We start from the raw sequence: 13,907 nt of genomic DNA, 5'->3' as shown, positions 1-13,907 counted from the left end.
TTAATATTTTTTGAAAATGTCCATTATCGGCTTAAAATTAAAGTGAAACTTCCTCACATATGTACTTCCAAACCCACATTAATTCTCATGCATGCTGCTTAGAATTCATCATTTCAATGAAAAAATCTGTAGACGCTTGAATATTGCAGTATATCTGGAAGTTTCGCATCTTATTCAAATGCTGAAATCTCTCCTCTTTGGCTACTATCATTTTCCGAAATATTGTTTCGATAACTAAAAGCGTTTACGAGTTATGAGGAGTTTTGTGAATATTTCATTCTGGCTTTTTCACTGGCGCGCGAGTTCGGGACGAAGCTCCTTATATACGATCCATTCTCTCTCGAGATTGGTAATAGGTAGCAATATCCTTCAAAGTTTAAATGAAAAATCAATATTGCAGCTACATTTCATACGCAGCAACTTACGACGTAACATGCACCAAACGCAAATTCACAGCAACCTAAATTTTTCGCTGCAAACTTTCCAAAATTATTGTAGTAGTTTACTTGCTGCTAAAAATCACAAAAAATAAGACCATAAACGAAGTGATAGGCAGTTCATCATGAAGCTGTTGAATGAAGCTATAAGAGATGAGAGAATCAATTTTTTTTGCCTAATAGTTTATTTACAATGGTTTGAGAAAGACTGCAGTTCGGCTGGCGCACGGGTCCTACCTTTCAAGGAGCCGAGCCATATGGCTAGCTTCGGCGCTGAATCATACACAACGTGAGAGATGCGGTGAGCATGCGCGGTAGCCGTCACCCTCCACCTGGGTACCGGTAGAGAGACTGTATTCCCATCGCACCCCACTCAGACTTAATTATAAGTTGGCACAGTGGATAGGCCTTGAAAAACTGAAGACAGATCAATCGAGAAAACAGGAAGAAGTCGTGTGGAACTTTGAAAAAAATAAGCAAAATATACAAACTGAGTAGTCCATGTGCAAGATTGGAGGACATTGTAAGCTTAGGAGCGCCCGTGGTTAGCGTTAGCAGCTGCAGAACCAGCAGTCCTTGGTTCAAGTCTTCCCACGAGTGAAAAGTTTACTTTCTTTATTTTCGCAAAGTTATGACCTGTCCGTTCGTTCATTGACGTCTCTGTTCACTGTAATAAGTTTAGTATCTGTGTTTTGCCACTTCACCGCAGAACCGTGCGATTAGTAGAGGAAAGGACGTGCCTCTCCAATGGGAACAGAAAACATTTGATCGCAAGGTCATAGGTCAACCGATTCCTTAACATGAAAACACGTCTGATATATTCTATACAACACTGGTGACGGCATGTGCGTCACATGACAGGAATATGTTGTCGACCGACCTTACTTGTACACTTGGCGAATGGTAAAAAGATTCTTCTACCTTGCCCGATTTAGGTTTTCTTGTTGATGTGATAATCACTCCCAAAAAAGTGATGAAAACATAAGAGTTTGTCACATAAATTGCAACAAATGAATGCAACAGTTTCACAGTCACACAGTTTTCCCTGTGCTCTGTCAAAACATAAGTTTTTAATGTTTTCAAATTTTTCCGTTTGTAGACCGTCAAATCCTGCATATGTCCATGCAAATCTGAACATGTCCTGGAATTTTGTAGAGCGAAGTCGATTATGTGTGAGTGCCTGAACTTTGATAATTGACGCACGATCACCCAAAGAAATACCATCAGATTGAAGTCGCAGTATTTCCTCTTCGTGTTCTTCGTACGGATCGTCAACAATCACATCATCTGGTACATACAGCCCCGCAGCAATCAGCAAGGTATCGTCATCACCACACGTACTGTTTATCAACGAATGTAGGAAATAATCATACAAATGTTCGACAATCGTTCGATCCCTTAAGGAACTTTCCGATTCCTTACAATTCGGAAAATATTCATTGACCCTGTTATTGAAGTCGCGAACTATATTTGCTACATTCATATTGCCCACGGAACACATCTCACGTATTTAATGCACTCTCGTCCAAAGTAGCGAACAGTCAACTGCCAGCCAGCGAGCCTCGTTAGCAGGAATACTCTCTCTTCCGTGCGCTGTATTCGACTGACGACGTGTGTTTCGATGTTTTTTTAGGTGTAGCGTCCCCATACTACGGCGCAGTTACCTCGCATCGGACGAACGGACGGACAGATAATAATTGTCTGAAAATAAAATATTAAACTTGCCGCTCGAGGGAAGACTTGAACCAAGGACTTCTCGTTCCGCAGCTGCTCACGCTAACCACGGGACCACGGCGCTCCTGAGCTTGCACTCTCCTTGTGTTGCCTATCTTGCGCATGGACTACTCAGTTTGTATAGTTTCCTTATTTTTTTCATAGTTCCACACGACTTCTTCCTGTTTTCTCGATTGATCTGTGTTCAGTTTCTCAAGGCCTATCCACTGTGCCAAATTATAACTAAATCTGAGGAGGGTGCGATAGGGAGGTTCGGTGCGATAGGGAGGTTCCCTTGTAAGAACCTGACTCCGTGTGAGTTGGGCTTCCGGTGCGTATAGCTGCGCTGGACGGTGCTGTGAGTCAGCACACAGTCTACCGGTTTCTTTCTGTTTCTACATTTAGAGATTATTCATTCTGACAAAATACTACACCAGTCTCATCAGCCGGCTGCGAAGCGCACTAATTATAAGGAGAGAACGGAAGCCGGTTGTCCGTATGCTGACTCGGCGCGTTGTACAGCGCAGCTATACGCGCCCACAGAGGACGTTGGTCAGCCTGTGAGCCAAGGTGCAGCAGTACCATTACGGGTAGAACAACAACCTTGAACCGTTAGCTCTGTTGTCTTTCTCGCACGATTTTAGACAAACTAATCATTAAAAAAATGTAATTTTCACGTTTATTATAGCTTTGTCAGCTTCATGACGAAGTGCCAAAAATTTCGATAATGATCATTCTTAAAGTGATATTCGAATCTAAGTACGATACTGGACGAAATCCGAAAAGTTAGCAATGAAAAATAAAGTTCGCTATGTTTTTGCTTTTCGTGCGTTAGCTGGCAACGAAATTTAGCGAAGATATTGAAGTTTTCTTTAGACCTGGCAGGAGATCTCTGTCATCAGAAAATGGAATTGATGTAGAACGTTCACTTCCAACGGCATGCTCGCGAGAATGAAATAATCATAACGTACATCGTATCTCCTAAACCGTTCGAGATATCGAAAGGAACTTTTAGCAAATGATAGCACCCAACGAGGAGAGTTTTTTGCCATCTGGTTAATATATGGAACTTCCTTATCTACGACGATATAGCCGAAACTACGGTTTAATTTAATTTTATTTTTTTTAAGCCCAGTACTGTAACTTTTAAAAAGTCGTTGATGGCTAGTTAAAAGAGAATTTGATAGTATGAAAATAAACGCGAAATTTTTTTCTCTTATGTTAAGCAAATTGACTCAATGAGGTTTTCTGTAAGGTACTGACCTCCCTGGTTGCCTATTGCTTGTTTAGAAAGACACTCTGTTTCAACATTCGGTTGCAATAACTATTCCATGGTGAGTTTCTGCAATTTATACTGTGTTTTAGCAAAAAAAAGCAAAATTCAAACTGACAATAAGATTGCATTACTCAATGTTCGTCCCTGCTAACACTTCTCTGAAGTAAAAAAGTTTAACAAATCACATAAAAATAAATCGCCAATTCTGCTGTAATTTCAGGGGAATCCTGTAGCCTTGTGTATCTTTAATAATGAACAGCTAGGACTGAAACTTACCAAGGGATTTCCTTTCTACACATCATTTATGTGCAGCAAACAGCAATTTACAACTTACCCTTCCTATCCCTGTACAGAGCGAGGGAGTGAATCTTCTTAGCACGAATATATTTTAATTCATCACTGATAGTAACTTTGACGAATAGTTGGCAAGGTGCTGTACATCGTCAGTGTTTTCACAGCTTTGGAGTTACCAAAGAGTTTTATTGGGTCACTCCTTCTCCGATTCTCTGTAGCAAAAATGCAGCATTGTTCTACTAGAAATAACAGATTCGGTACATCTGTATCTGTGGATAACAAGGTTACAAAAACGTGATAGTCATTACTTTATGAACCTCTTTAGACTAATCATAATTTTACAACAGATTATTAAATATATATATATATATATATATATATATATATATATATATATAACCTATTTTTAACACATCAAAAGACAGTTAAGGTGAAGATGATCAACATTTCACTCTGAATGGGGACAGGAACACAGAAAGGTACACTATTTGCTGTGAATTATTTTCATGTTTCTCAGGTCAAGAACAATACTGGATTGGAAAAATAAAATAAAAACCATAGCATCTGCTATATCTCCGTAGATAAGGACGTATATTAACCATGTAACAAAATACCCTTCTCTTTGCGTGATGTTGTTGTTGTGGTCTTCAGTCCAAATACTTGTTTGATGCAGCTCTCCATGCTACTTTATCCCGTGCAAACCTCTTCATCTCTAAGTAACTATTGCAACCTACATCCTTCTGAGAATGAGATTTTCACTCTGCAGCGGAGTGTGCGCTGATATGAAACTTCCTGGCAGATTAAAACTGTGTGCCCGACCCAGACTCTGAATCTGTTTAGTTTATTCATCCTTGGTTTCCCTCTACGATTTTTACCCTCCACGCTTCCCTCCAGTACTAAATGGGTGATCCCTTGATGCCTCAGAACATGTCCTACCAACCGGTGCCTTCTTCTTGTCAAGCTGTGCCACAAACTTCTGTTCTCCCCAATCCTATTCAATACTTCCTCATTAGTTATGTGATCTACCCATCTAATCTTCAGAATTCTTCTGTAGCACCACATTTCAAAAGCTTCTATTCTCTTCTTGTCTAAACTGTTTATCGTCATGTTTCACTTAAATACATGGTTACACTCCATACAAATACTTTCAGCAACGACTACATTTTATACCCTATCTACTTCGACCATCATCAGTTATTTTGCTCCCCAAATAGGAAACTCGTCTACTACTGTAAGTGACTCATTTCCTAATCTAATTCCCTCAGCATGACCCGATTTAATTCGACTACATTCCGTTATCCTTGTTTTGCTTTTGTTGATGTTCATCTTATATCCTCCTTTCAAGACAATGACCATTCCGTTCATCTGTTCTTCCAAGTCATTTGCTGTCTCTGACAGAATTACTATGTCATTGGGAAACCTCAAGGTTTTTATTTTTTCTCTCTGCATTTTAACTCCTACTCCAAATTTTTCTTTGGTTTCCTTTACTGCTTGTTTAATGTACAGATTGAATAACATCGGGGATAGGCTTCAACCCTGTCTCACTCCCTTCTCAACCACTGCTCGCCTTTCATGCCCCTCGACTCTTACAACTGCCTTCTAGTTTCTGTTCAAATTGTAAATATCCTTTCGCTCCCTGTATTTTACCCCTACCACCTTCATAATTTGAAAGAGAGTACCCAGTCAACATTGTCAAAAGCTTTCTCTAACTCTACAAATGCTATAAACGTAGGTTTGCCTTTCCTTAATCTAACTTCTGTGACAAGTCGTAGTGTCAGTATTGCCTCGCGTGTTTCTACATTTCTACAGAATCAAACCTAGTCTTCCCCGAGGTCGGCTTCTACAGCTTTTCCATTCGTCTGTAAAGAATTCGTGTTAGTATTTTTCAGCCGTGACTTGTTAAACTGATAGTTCGGTGACTCTCACACCTGTCACCACTTACTTTCTTTGGAATAGGAATTACTATATTCTTTTCGTGGTATCGTTGCCAAAATCTCTTATCGATACCTCGAGCGGTTTAGAAAATATGAGGAATGTTAGGATATTTCATTATCGCGCGCATGCGGTCAGAAGTGAACGTGCTACATAACCTCTATTTCGTCGACACTGAAGACAAATGGAGACTTCCTCCCGAGTCTAAAGAAAAATTCAATATCCTACCTAAATTTCATTTGTAGCAACATCTGATGTGATGTGCACCAAACGAAAAATCATAGCGACCTTGCGGCCTTTTCACCTCAACACAGAAAAGCACAGTTGTCATAGTTTATCTCCAGAGGGTGGAAAGGCGAGCACGAAATCCATTCCATCACATCCAAACCAGGACCTGCTACATATACATAAGAGCGGCAGAGTGGGCCGTAGTCTGACTTACGCCAAAGTTGTCTCATCCCAGGCAGTCTTGGTTGACTTCATAGTAATAGTCTCTGTTCGATAAAGTATTATTACAAATTATATCCTTTTTTAATTTACCCTGGGCTGAATTAACCAAATAATATTACCTCTTTCACCTTAGAGAACTGATGTGTGTGACATAAATAGAATTCAGAGGAAGTGACTTTTGTTTTACCTAACAAAAAATTAGTATTTTCCAACATCAGAATCTCTGGATTAAGTTACTTAACTAAAATAGTGTTTTTGTTTATACCAGATACAGGCTTAGGAACAACTTTCCAGAAGAGAACAAAAATTAAGTTTTCCCGTATCTGTATACTTTGATCAAGTTATTTCAGTCAACTAGTATGTTTCATGAAACAATGATCTTGCACTCAGCAAAAAGGAAAAACAAGAGAAATTGATCTAGTGACCACATACTAGTGAGTATTACGTCACATTATCACTCAGTGGTGACTGCCACATGTTTGTGTAAGCAAATAGACGACAACAAGATTTGCTTTACATTTACTGTGGTTACTAAAGATACAGTAAAGATTACTCTCATTCTTTGACGTTGTCGGTGGGGAGATACACAATCTGTGTGGATAAAACTCCTACGTCAAGATCGCAAATTTTCGTGATTGATTACCAGTTTCAGCTCATTAATGAGCCATCCCCAGATCAATCTAAATTGTTGTTCAGTGAGTGACACCCATTACACACAGTCGTATTCTTAGAGCTAAGCTGACCTCAAATGAAAAATCGTAGTTGGTTATGTAAACTGACAATATTAATCACTAATCAAATATTGTTAAAGTGCCCATATTACCACCCATGTGTACAAACGACAGCTCTCTCATACACACTTTCTTATTACAGTTATGAATATCAGAAATGATATTTTATTTACATCCACTCATGGGCGATGCAGTTTTCATTTCTGCCGATCGTTTGTACACATGTGTGACAATACGGGCACTTTAACAATATTTGATTAGTGTTTAACGTTGCCGGTTTACATAACCGACTACGACTTTACATTTTAGTGCGTCTGAACTCTAAGAATACCACTATGTGTTACGATAGTCACACACTGAACAACATTTTAGATTGATTTGAGGGATGGCTCGTCAATTAGCCGAAACCAGTAATCAATCAAGAAAATTTGCTATCTTCACGTATGATTATTATCCACAAATGTTTCAAGTTTTACTGTTTGATTTCACTATGCGTATTGACAGTAAGAAATTTTCTTCTCTTCGAGGGATGGCTCGGTTATAAGGTTGTCGCACACAGCAACGGTGGATAACCATTATTAATATTATTATTATTTTATAATAGTATTATTAATGTAATAATCAATAGATCTTCATTGAGGCTGACTAGCCGGCCGCGGTGGCCGTGCTGTTCTAGGCGTCCAGTCCGGAGCTGTGCTGCTGCTACGGTCGCAGGTTCGAATCCTGCCTCGGGCATGGATGTGTGTGATGTCCTTAGGTTAGTTAGGTTTAAGTAGTTCTCAGTTCTAGGGGACTGATGACCACAGCAGTTGAGTCCCATAGTGCTCAGAGCCATTTGAACCATTTGAGGCAGACTGTGTCGCAATAGTAAAAGTCAAACAGAAGGCAAGGAATGAATTTAGTGTTCATATGACGCGTTGTGAAATTTATCCATCATCAGATATCCAGAAGCGATTCTTTATCTGGTATTCGACTTTTATCATTGCGACCCACTAAGCTTGAATGCAGAATTACTGATTTTTCTAATTTCAAATTTGATGTCGGATGACAATGACAAAAAAATTGTTCATATGATATAATTACAAATTAACCTTCCACTGCTTAAATTTTGATTTATTATAAGCATTGTCGGCAGAAGACATCAGGCATAAGAAGTCATCCTCATTCTGCAAATGGCCTTGTCAAAAAGGGCAGAGGAGCGGACAGAGGTTCAGAGCACTTTCTTGTCCTAGAGGTGGGAAACTGCCCCTTAAGACGGAAAAATCAGAAATGATCAACGCCATGAGAATGCAGAAAGCATTGGAAACCACTATGTTAATGACGCATTACGTGTATCCACATGACATGTGTCCCATAATTGGAAAAGTGTGATGAAGATCTCTCTATTGGCAAAAGATTGCGGAATAGTCCGCCAATCAGAGGGGACTGCCGAAGGGGAGGTGACCATGAGAAAAAGATTGAATAACTTATGAGTAGGGGCGCGGAATGTAAGAAGCTTGAACGTGGTATGGAAGCTAGAAAATCTGCAAAGGGAAATGCAAAGGCTCAATCTAGATATAGTAGGGGGTCAGTGAAGTGAATTGGAAAGAAGACAAGGACTTCTGGTTAGATGAGTATAGGTTAATATCAACAGCGGCAGAAAATGGTATAACGGGAGTAGGATTCGTTATGAATAGGAAAGTAGGACAGAGAGTGTGTTACTGTGAACTGTTCAGTGATAGAGTTCTTATCAGAATCGACAGCAAACCGACACCGACAACGATAGTTCAGGTACACAAGCCGACGTCGCAATCTGAGGATGAAAAGATAGAGAAAGTATACAAGGATATTGAAAGGGTAATACAGTACGTAAAGGGAGATGAAAATCTAATAGGTGTGGGAGACTGGAATGCAGTTGTAGGGGAAGGAGTAGAAGAGAATGTTAAAGGAGAATATGGGTTGGGACAAGGAATGAGAGAGGAGAAAGACTAATAGAGTTCTGTAACAAGTTTCAGCTGGAAATAGCGAATATTCTGTTCAAGACTCACAATGATGATGATGAAATCCCATACTCTTTGACAGAGTGTAGGGGACGATGCAGGAGACCCGCACCGCAGTACTGGGCAAGATCATAGTGGAGGTGGTTTGCCATTGCCTTCCTCCGACCGTAAAGGGGATCAATGATGCTGATGAAGACGACACAGCAACACCCAGTCATCTCGGGGCAGGCGAAAATCTCTGACCCCGTCGGGAATCGAACCCGGGACCCCGTGTTCGGGAAGCGAGAACGCTACTGCTGGACCGCGACTTTCGGGTCAAGACTCACAAGAGGAGGAGGTATACTTGGAAAAGGCCGAGTGATACGGGAAGATTTCAGTCATATTACATCATTGTCAGATAGAATCCGAAATCAGATACTGGATTGTAAGGCGTACCCAGGAGCAGACATTGACTCAGGTCGCAATATAGTAGTGATAAAGAGTAATCTGAAGTTTTAGACATTAGTCAGGGAAACTCAATACGCAAAGAAGTGGGATACGGAAGTATTAAGGAATAAAGCGATACGGTTAAAGTTCTCTAAGGCTATAGATACAGCAATAAGGAATAGCTCAGCAGGCAGTACAGTTAAAGAGGAATGGACTTCTCTAAAAAGGGCGATCACAGAAGCTGGGAAGGAAAACATAGGTACAAAGAAGGTAACTACAAAGATACCATTGGTAACAGAAGAAATACTTCAATTGATCAATGAAAGGAGAAAGGCAAAAATGTTCCAGGAAACTCAGGAACAGAGAAATACAAGTCGCTGAGGAATTAAATAAATAGGAAGTGGCGGGAAGCTAAGACAAAGTGAAGAAATCGAAAAAGAAATGATTGTCGGTAGGACTGATTCAGCATAGGGAACGTCTAAACAACCTTCGGTGGCATTCAAAGCAAGGGTGATAACATTAAGAGTGCAAAGGGAATTCCACTGTTAAATGCAGAGTAGAAAGTGGATAGGTGGAAAGAATACATTGAAAGGCTCTATGAGGGTAACATTTTTCTGATGTTATAGAAAAAATACAGGACTCGATTTAGAAGAGACAGGGGAACCGCTATTAGAACTGAAAAGAGCTTTGCCGGCCGGGGTGGCCGAGCGGTTCTAGGCGCTACAGTCTGGAACCGCGCGACCGCTACGGTCGCAGGTTCGAATCCTGCCTCGGGCATGGATGTGTGTGATGTCCTTAGGTTAGTTAGGTTTAAGTAGTTCTAAGTTCTAGGGGACTGATGACCTCAGAAGTTAAGTCCCATAGTGCTCAGAGCCATTTGAACCATTTGAAAAGAGCTTTGGAGGACTTAAGGTAAAATAAGGCAGAAGGGATAGATAACATTCCATCAGAATTTTTAAAATCATTGGGGCAAGTGGCAACAATACGCCTATTCACGTTGGTTTGCAGACAGTATGAGTCGAAAGACATACCATCTGACTTTCGGAAAGCATCATCCACACAATTCCGAAGACGACAAGGGCTGAGAATTGCGAGAATTATCGCACAATCAGCTCAACAGCTCATGCATCCAAGTTCCTTACAAGAATAATATACAGAAGAATGGAAAAGAAAATTGAGGTTGCGCTAGATAACGATCTGTTTGGCAGGGTGTACGTGCATCAATCATAATCCCACTCCACACTATCAAACCACGACCTCCATACAGGTCCCTTTCAAGGACATTAAGGGGTTGGTATCTGGTTCCTTGTTCACGCCAGATGAAATCCCGGCGAGAATCACTGATCAGACCACACCTGGACTCGTCCGTGAACATAACCTGGGACCACAGTCCCAATGACGATGTACTGTGTTCTTGACACCAGGCTTTACGGGCTCTCCTGTGACCTGGGGTCAGTGGAATGCACCTTGCAGGTCTCCGGGCAAATAAACCATGTCCGTTCAGTCGTCTGTAGACTGTGCGTCTAGAGACAACTGTTCCAGTGTCTGCGGTAAGGTCCCGAGCAAGTCTACCTGCAGTAGTCCGTGGCCGTCGGCGGGCACTGATGGTGAGATATCGGTCTTTTTGTGGTGTTGTACACTGTGGACGTCCCGTACTGTAGCGCCTGGACACCTTTCCTGTCTGCTGGAATCGTTCCCATAATCTTGAGCTCACACTTTGTGGCACACAGAGTGCCCGTGCTACGACCTGCTGTGTTTGACCAGCTTCCAGTCGCCCTAGTATTTTACCACTCATAACGTCATCATTATGTGTTCTTTGAACCATTTTCAACACACAGTCACCATTAGCACGTCTGGAAACGTCTGCACACTTACTCGCTGCACCGTACTCTGACATGCACCAGCAGATCTATGTGTATGTGAACTGCTGCCAGCGCCACCGTGCGATGACCACAGGTCAAATGCACCGCATGGTCATACCCCGAGGTGATTTAAACCCGCAAACCGCCCACCAGAGTGTTGTTTTACCATGTATCAGCATTATCCTTAATTTATGAGCATGAGTGTAGATGAAGTTAAGAAATTCTGCTACCTAGGCAGTAAAATAACGGACGGAGCAAGGAGGACATCAAAAGCAGACTAGCAATGGCAAAAAGGGCATTACTGGCCAAGAGAAGAGTACTAATATCATATATCGGCCTTAATTTGAGTTAGAAATTTCTGAGAATGTACGTCTGGAGTGCAGCGTTGTATGGTAGTGAAACATTGACTGTGGGAAAACCGGAACGGAAGAGAATCGAAGCATTTGACATGTTGTGTTGAAAATCAGGTGGAATGATATGGCAAGGAGTGAGGAGGTTCTGAGCAGAATTAGAGAGGAAAGGAATATGTGGAAAACACTGATGAGAAAGGAACAGGATGATAGGACATCTGTTAATACACGTGGGAGCGACTTCCAAGGTACTAGAGAGAGCTGTAGAAGGCAAAAACTGTAGAGGCGGCCAGATATTGGAGTACTTCCAGCAAATAATTCAGGACGTAGGTTGCAAGTGCTTCTCTGAGATGAAGAGAGGAATTCGTGGTGGGCCGTATCAAACAGGTCAGAAGACCGATGACCAAAAAAAAAAAAAAAAACTAGGCTGCAGATCAATATCCTGTTGGCTTTCCAAGTTGCCCTCCCTACCTAGGATCACCAAATTTAAGGAATCCCGCTCCACTATACTCATTCTAACTAAATTAATTGCTCTTGCGCACTTCAACTTATATATTGTCTGGTAAGCCCTCAAATTTTAATGTGCGCAACACACCTAATGCATGTAAACAAAAATTGAAATTAGTAAGACACCACTAATTCCTTTACCTCATACATGAAATCAATCAGCAACCTCTACAACCTCTGAAGCAATTTCACCTCGAAAACAGTGCAACACCGATGATAATACTGTTCATAAAATCAAGATAGACCAATAAAAGCCAATATTACACTAAGACAACGGTACAAACGGAGTGCATGGATTAATTTCTTGTGGAGGCAACTTAATTAGTTTCCCAAATTTCTACTGTTTATCGAAGTTATAACTAACATTCGTTAAAATTTCAACTCAGCGAGTAGTGGCCTGTGACGCAAAATGCTCGATCAGCCAGCGAATCTGCACAGGATTCTGAATTTTATACTGTGATTTCTAGCCGTGGATCGGAATGACCAAAGTAACCGAAATCCTGTGCAGGCATCGCCATTTCCTTATGTGAGTAATCGACTGAGCTTTTGGCATATCCCTCTGTATGTCAGAATGACTTGCATAGGCTATACTGGTTGATAGTCAAATCCTCTCCATGGGCTCATATGTTTTAATAAAGCTGTAGCGCAATGGATAACTGAGGACAGGCCTGGCCCTAGAAAACATGAGACATGTGAAGATAATAAACAGGGGCATCACCTATGAAACGGAACGCGAGTCCATATCAACCCCTACTAAATATAAACTTCACTGTGAACATATACATTAATAGGAAACAATGAGAAGGTCATTTGATCTTTAAAAAAAATGCAGGGAACACTTAATCTGACAACTATTAACATGGGAGAGATCTTATCCAACAGTCAAATAACCTGTCATACCCTGGATAGTTTAGGTGAGTGGGACAAAACTGGGATCTTACAAATGAGTTACAGAAAAAACAAATCTGTGATGAATGTTCAGTCATTGCCTGACTGCACCAGAAGAATGAAAAATTACAACATGCAGATAACACCACTGATCAAGTCATGAATGAGCCTTCACTTGCGAAAACAATAACTTTCACGGAACCTGTTCGATCCCAATAACGTGCCCAGTAAGTCTAATACCCTAATAACTTAAGCTGCAATTTCTCGCCAGATCCTGCTTTCAGTAGTGTGAAGAGTTCCGAGTGCAGTAGTGTGCTGCCGTCTGCAACACGTCAGCTGCCAATCTACATCTGTGGGCGAAATATAATTTCAGTGCTCCCTCAAGATTTCCAAACGATGTCTTCTCCTCTGAATCAAATGCAAAGTGTTCTCCCCCCAAACGTACTTCTCTCTTCCAGTCTACGCAAACTCCATGCACCAGTGAAAAAGGCTATGCGAAATGCTGGGCAATGATACTGTTAACAAACGTTTTACAAAGTTAACCAATTACGTAACCCTCACGTACACAGTTCTTAAATAGCTCCATGTTGCGCTCCCATGCTTCAGGTAAGTTTTTCACTTCAGTCAACAAGTTAGCCTCCAAGTCTGAATTTCTAGGAAACTGGTATCTTGACCTCCCTCCTCTCCAATTTTTAACATTAACCAATGGGGAGCCCTGTACAGCTTTTTAGACAAGAAGGTGTTCACGCTGCGTACAGTGGCGCCAGAAAGCCGGCCCCCTCGCTTTACAAACACAGGAAAGGTTATGAAACTTACAGGCAGATTAAAACTGTGTGCGGGATCGAGACTCGAACTCGGGACCTTTGCAAAGTTCCCGAGTATCAGCGCACTCCTCTGCAGAGTCAAAATTTCATTCTGGACAGGAAAGATTTCTTAACTCAATGCAGCTGCCTCCAGTTCTCGTGGAATGTAAAGATCTGTCTGTGTGGTAGAGTTCTGGCTCCACAGCGTTCCATAAAGGCAAGCCCTCGGCAAAAAGTTCTTTCGAAATATATGTTGACT

Source organism: Schistocerca serialis, chromosome 9, assembly GCF_023864345.2.
Source record: "Schistocerca serialis cubense isolate TAMUIC-IGC-003099 chromosome 9, iqSchSeri2.2, whole genome shotgun sequence".
NCBI lineage: Eukaryota > Metazoa > Arthropoda > Insecta > Orthoptera > Acrididae > Schistocerca > Schistocerca serialis.
The sequence above is the reverse complement of the archived record's forward strand: the minus strand, read 5'-3'. Positions refer to the sequence as shown.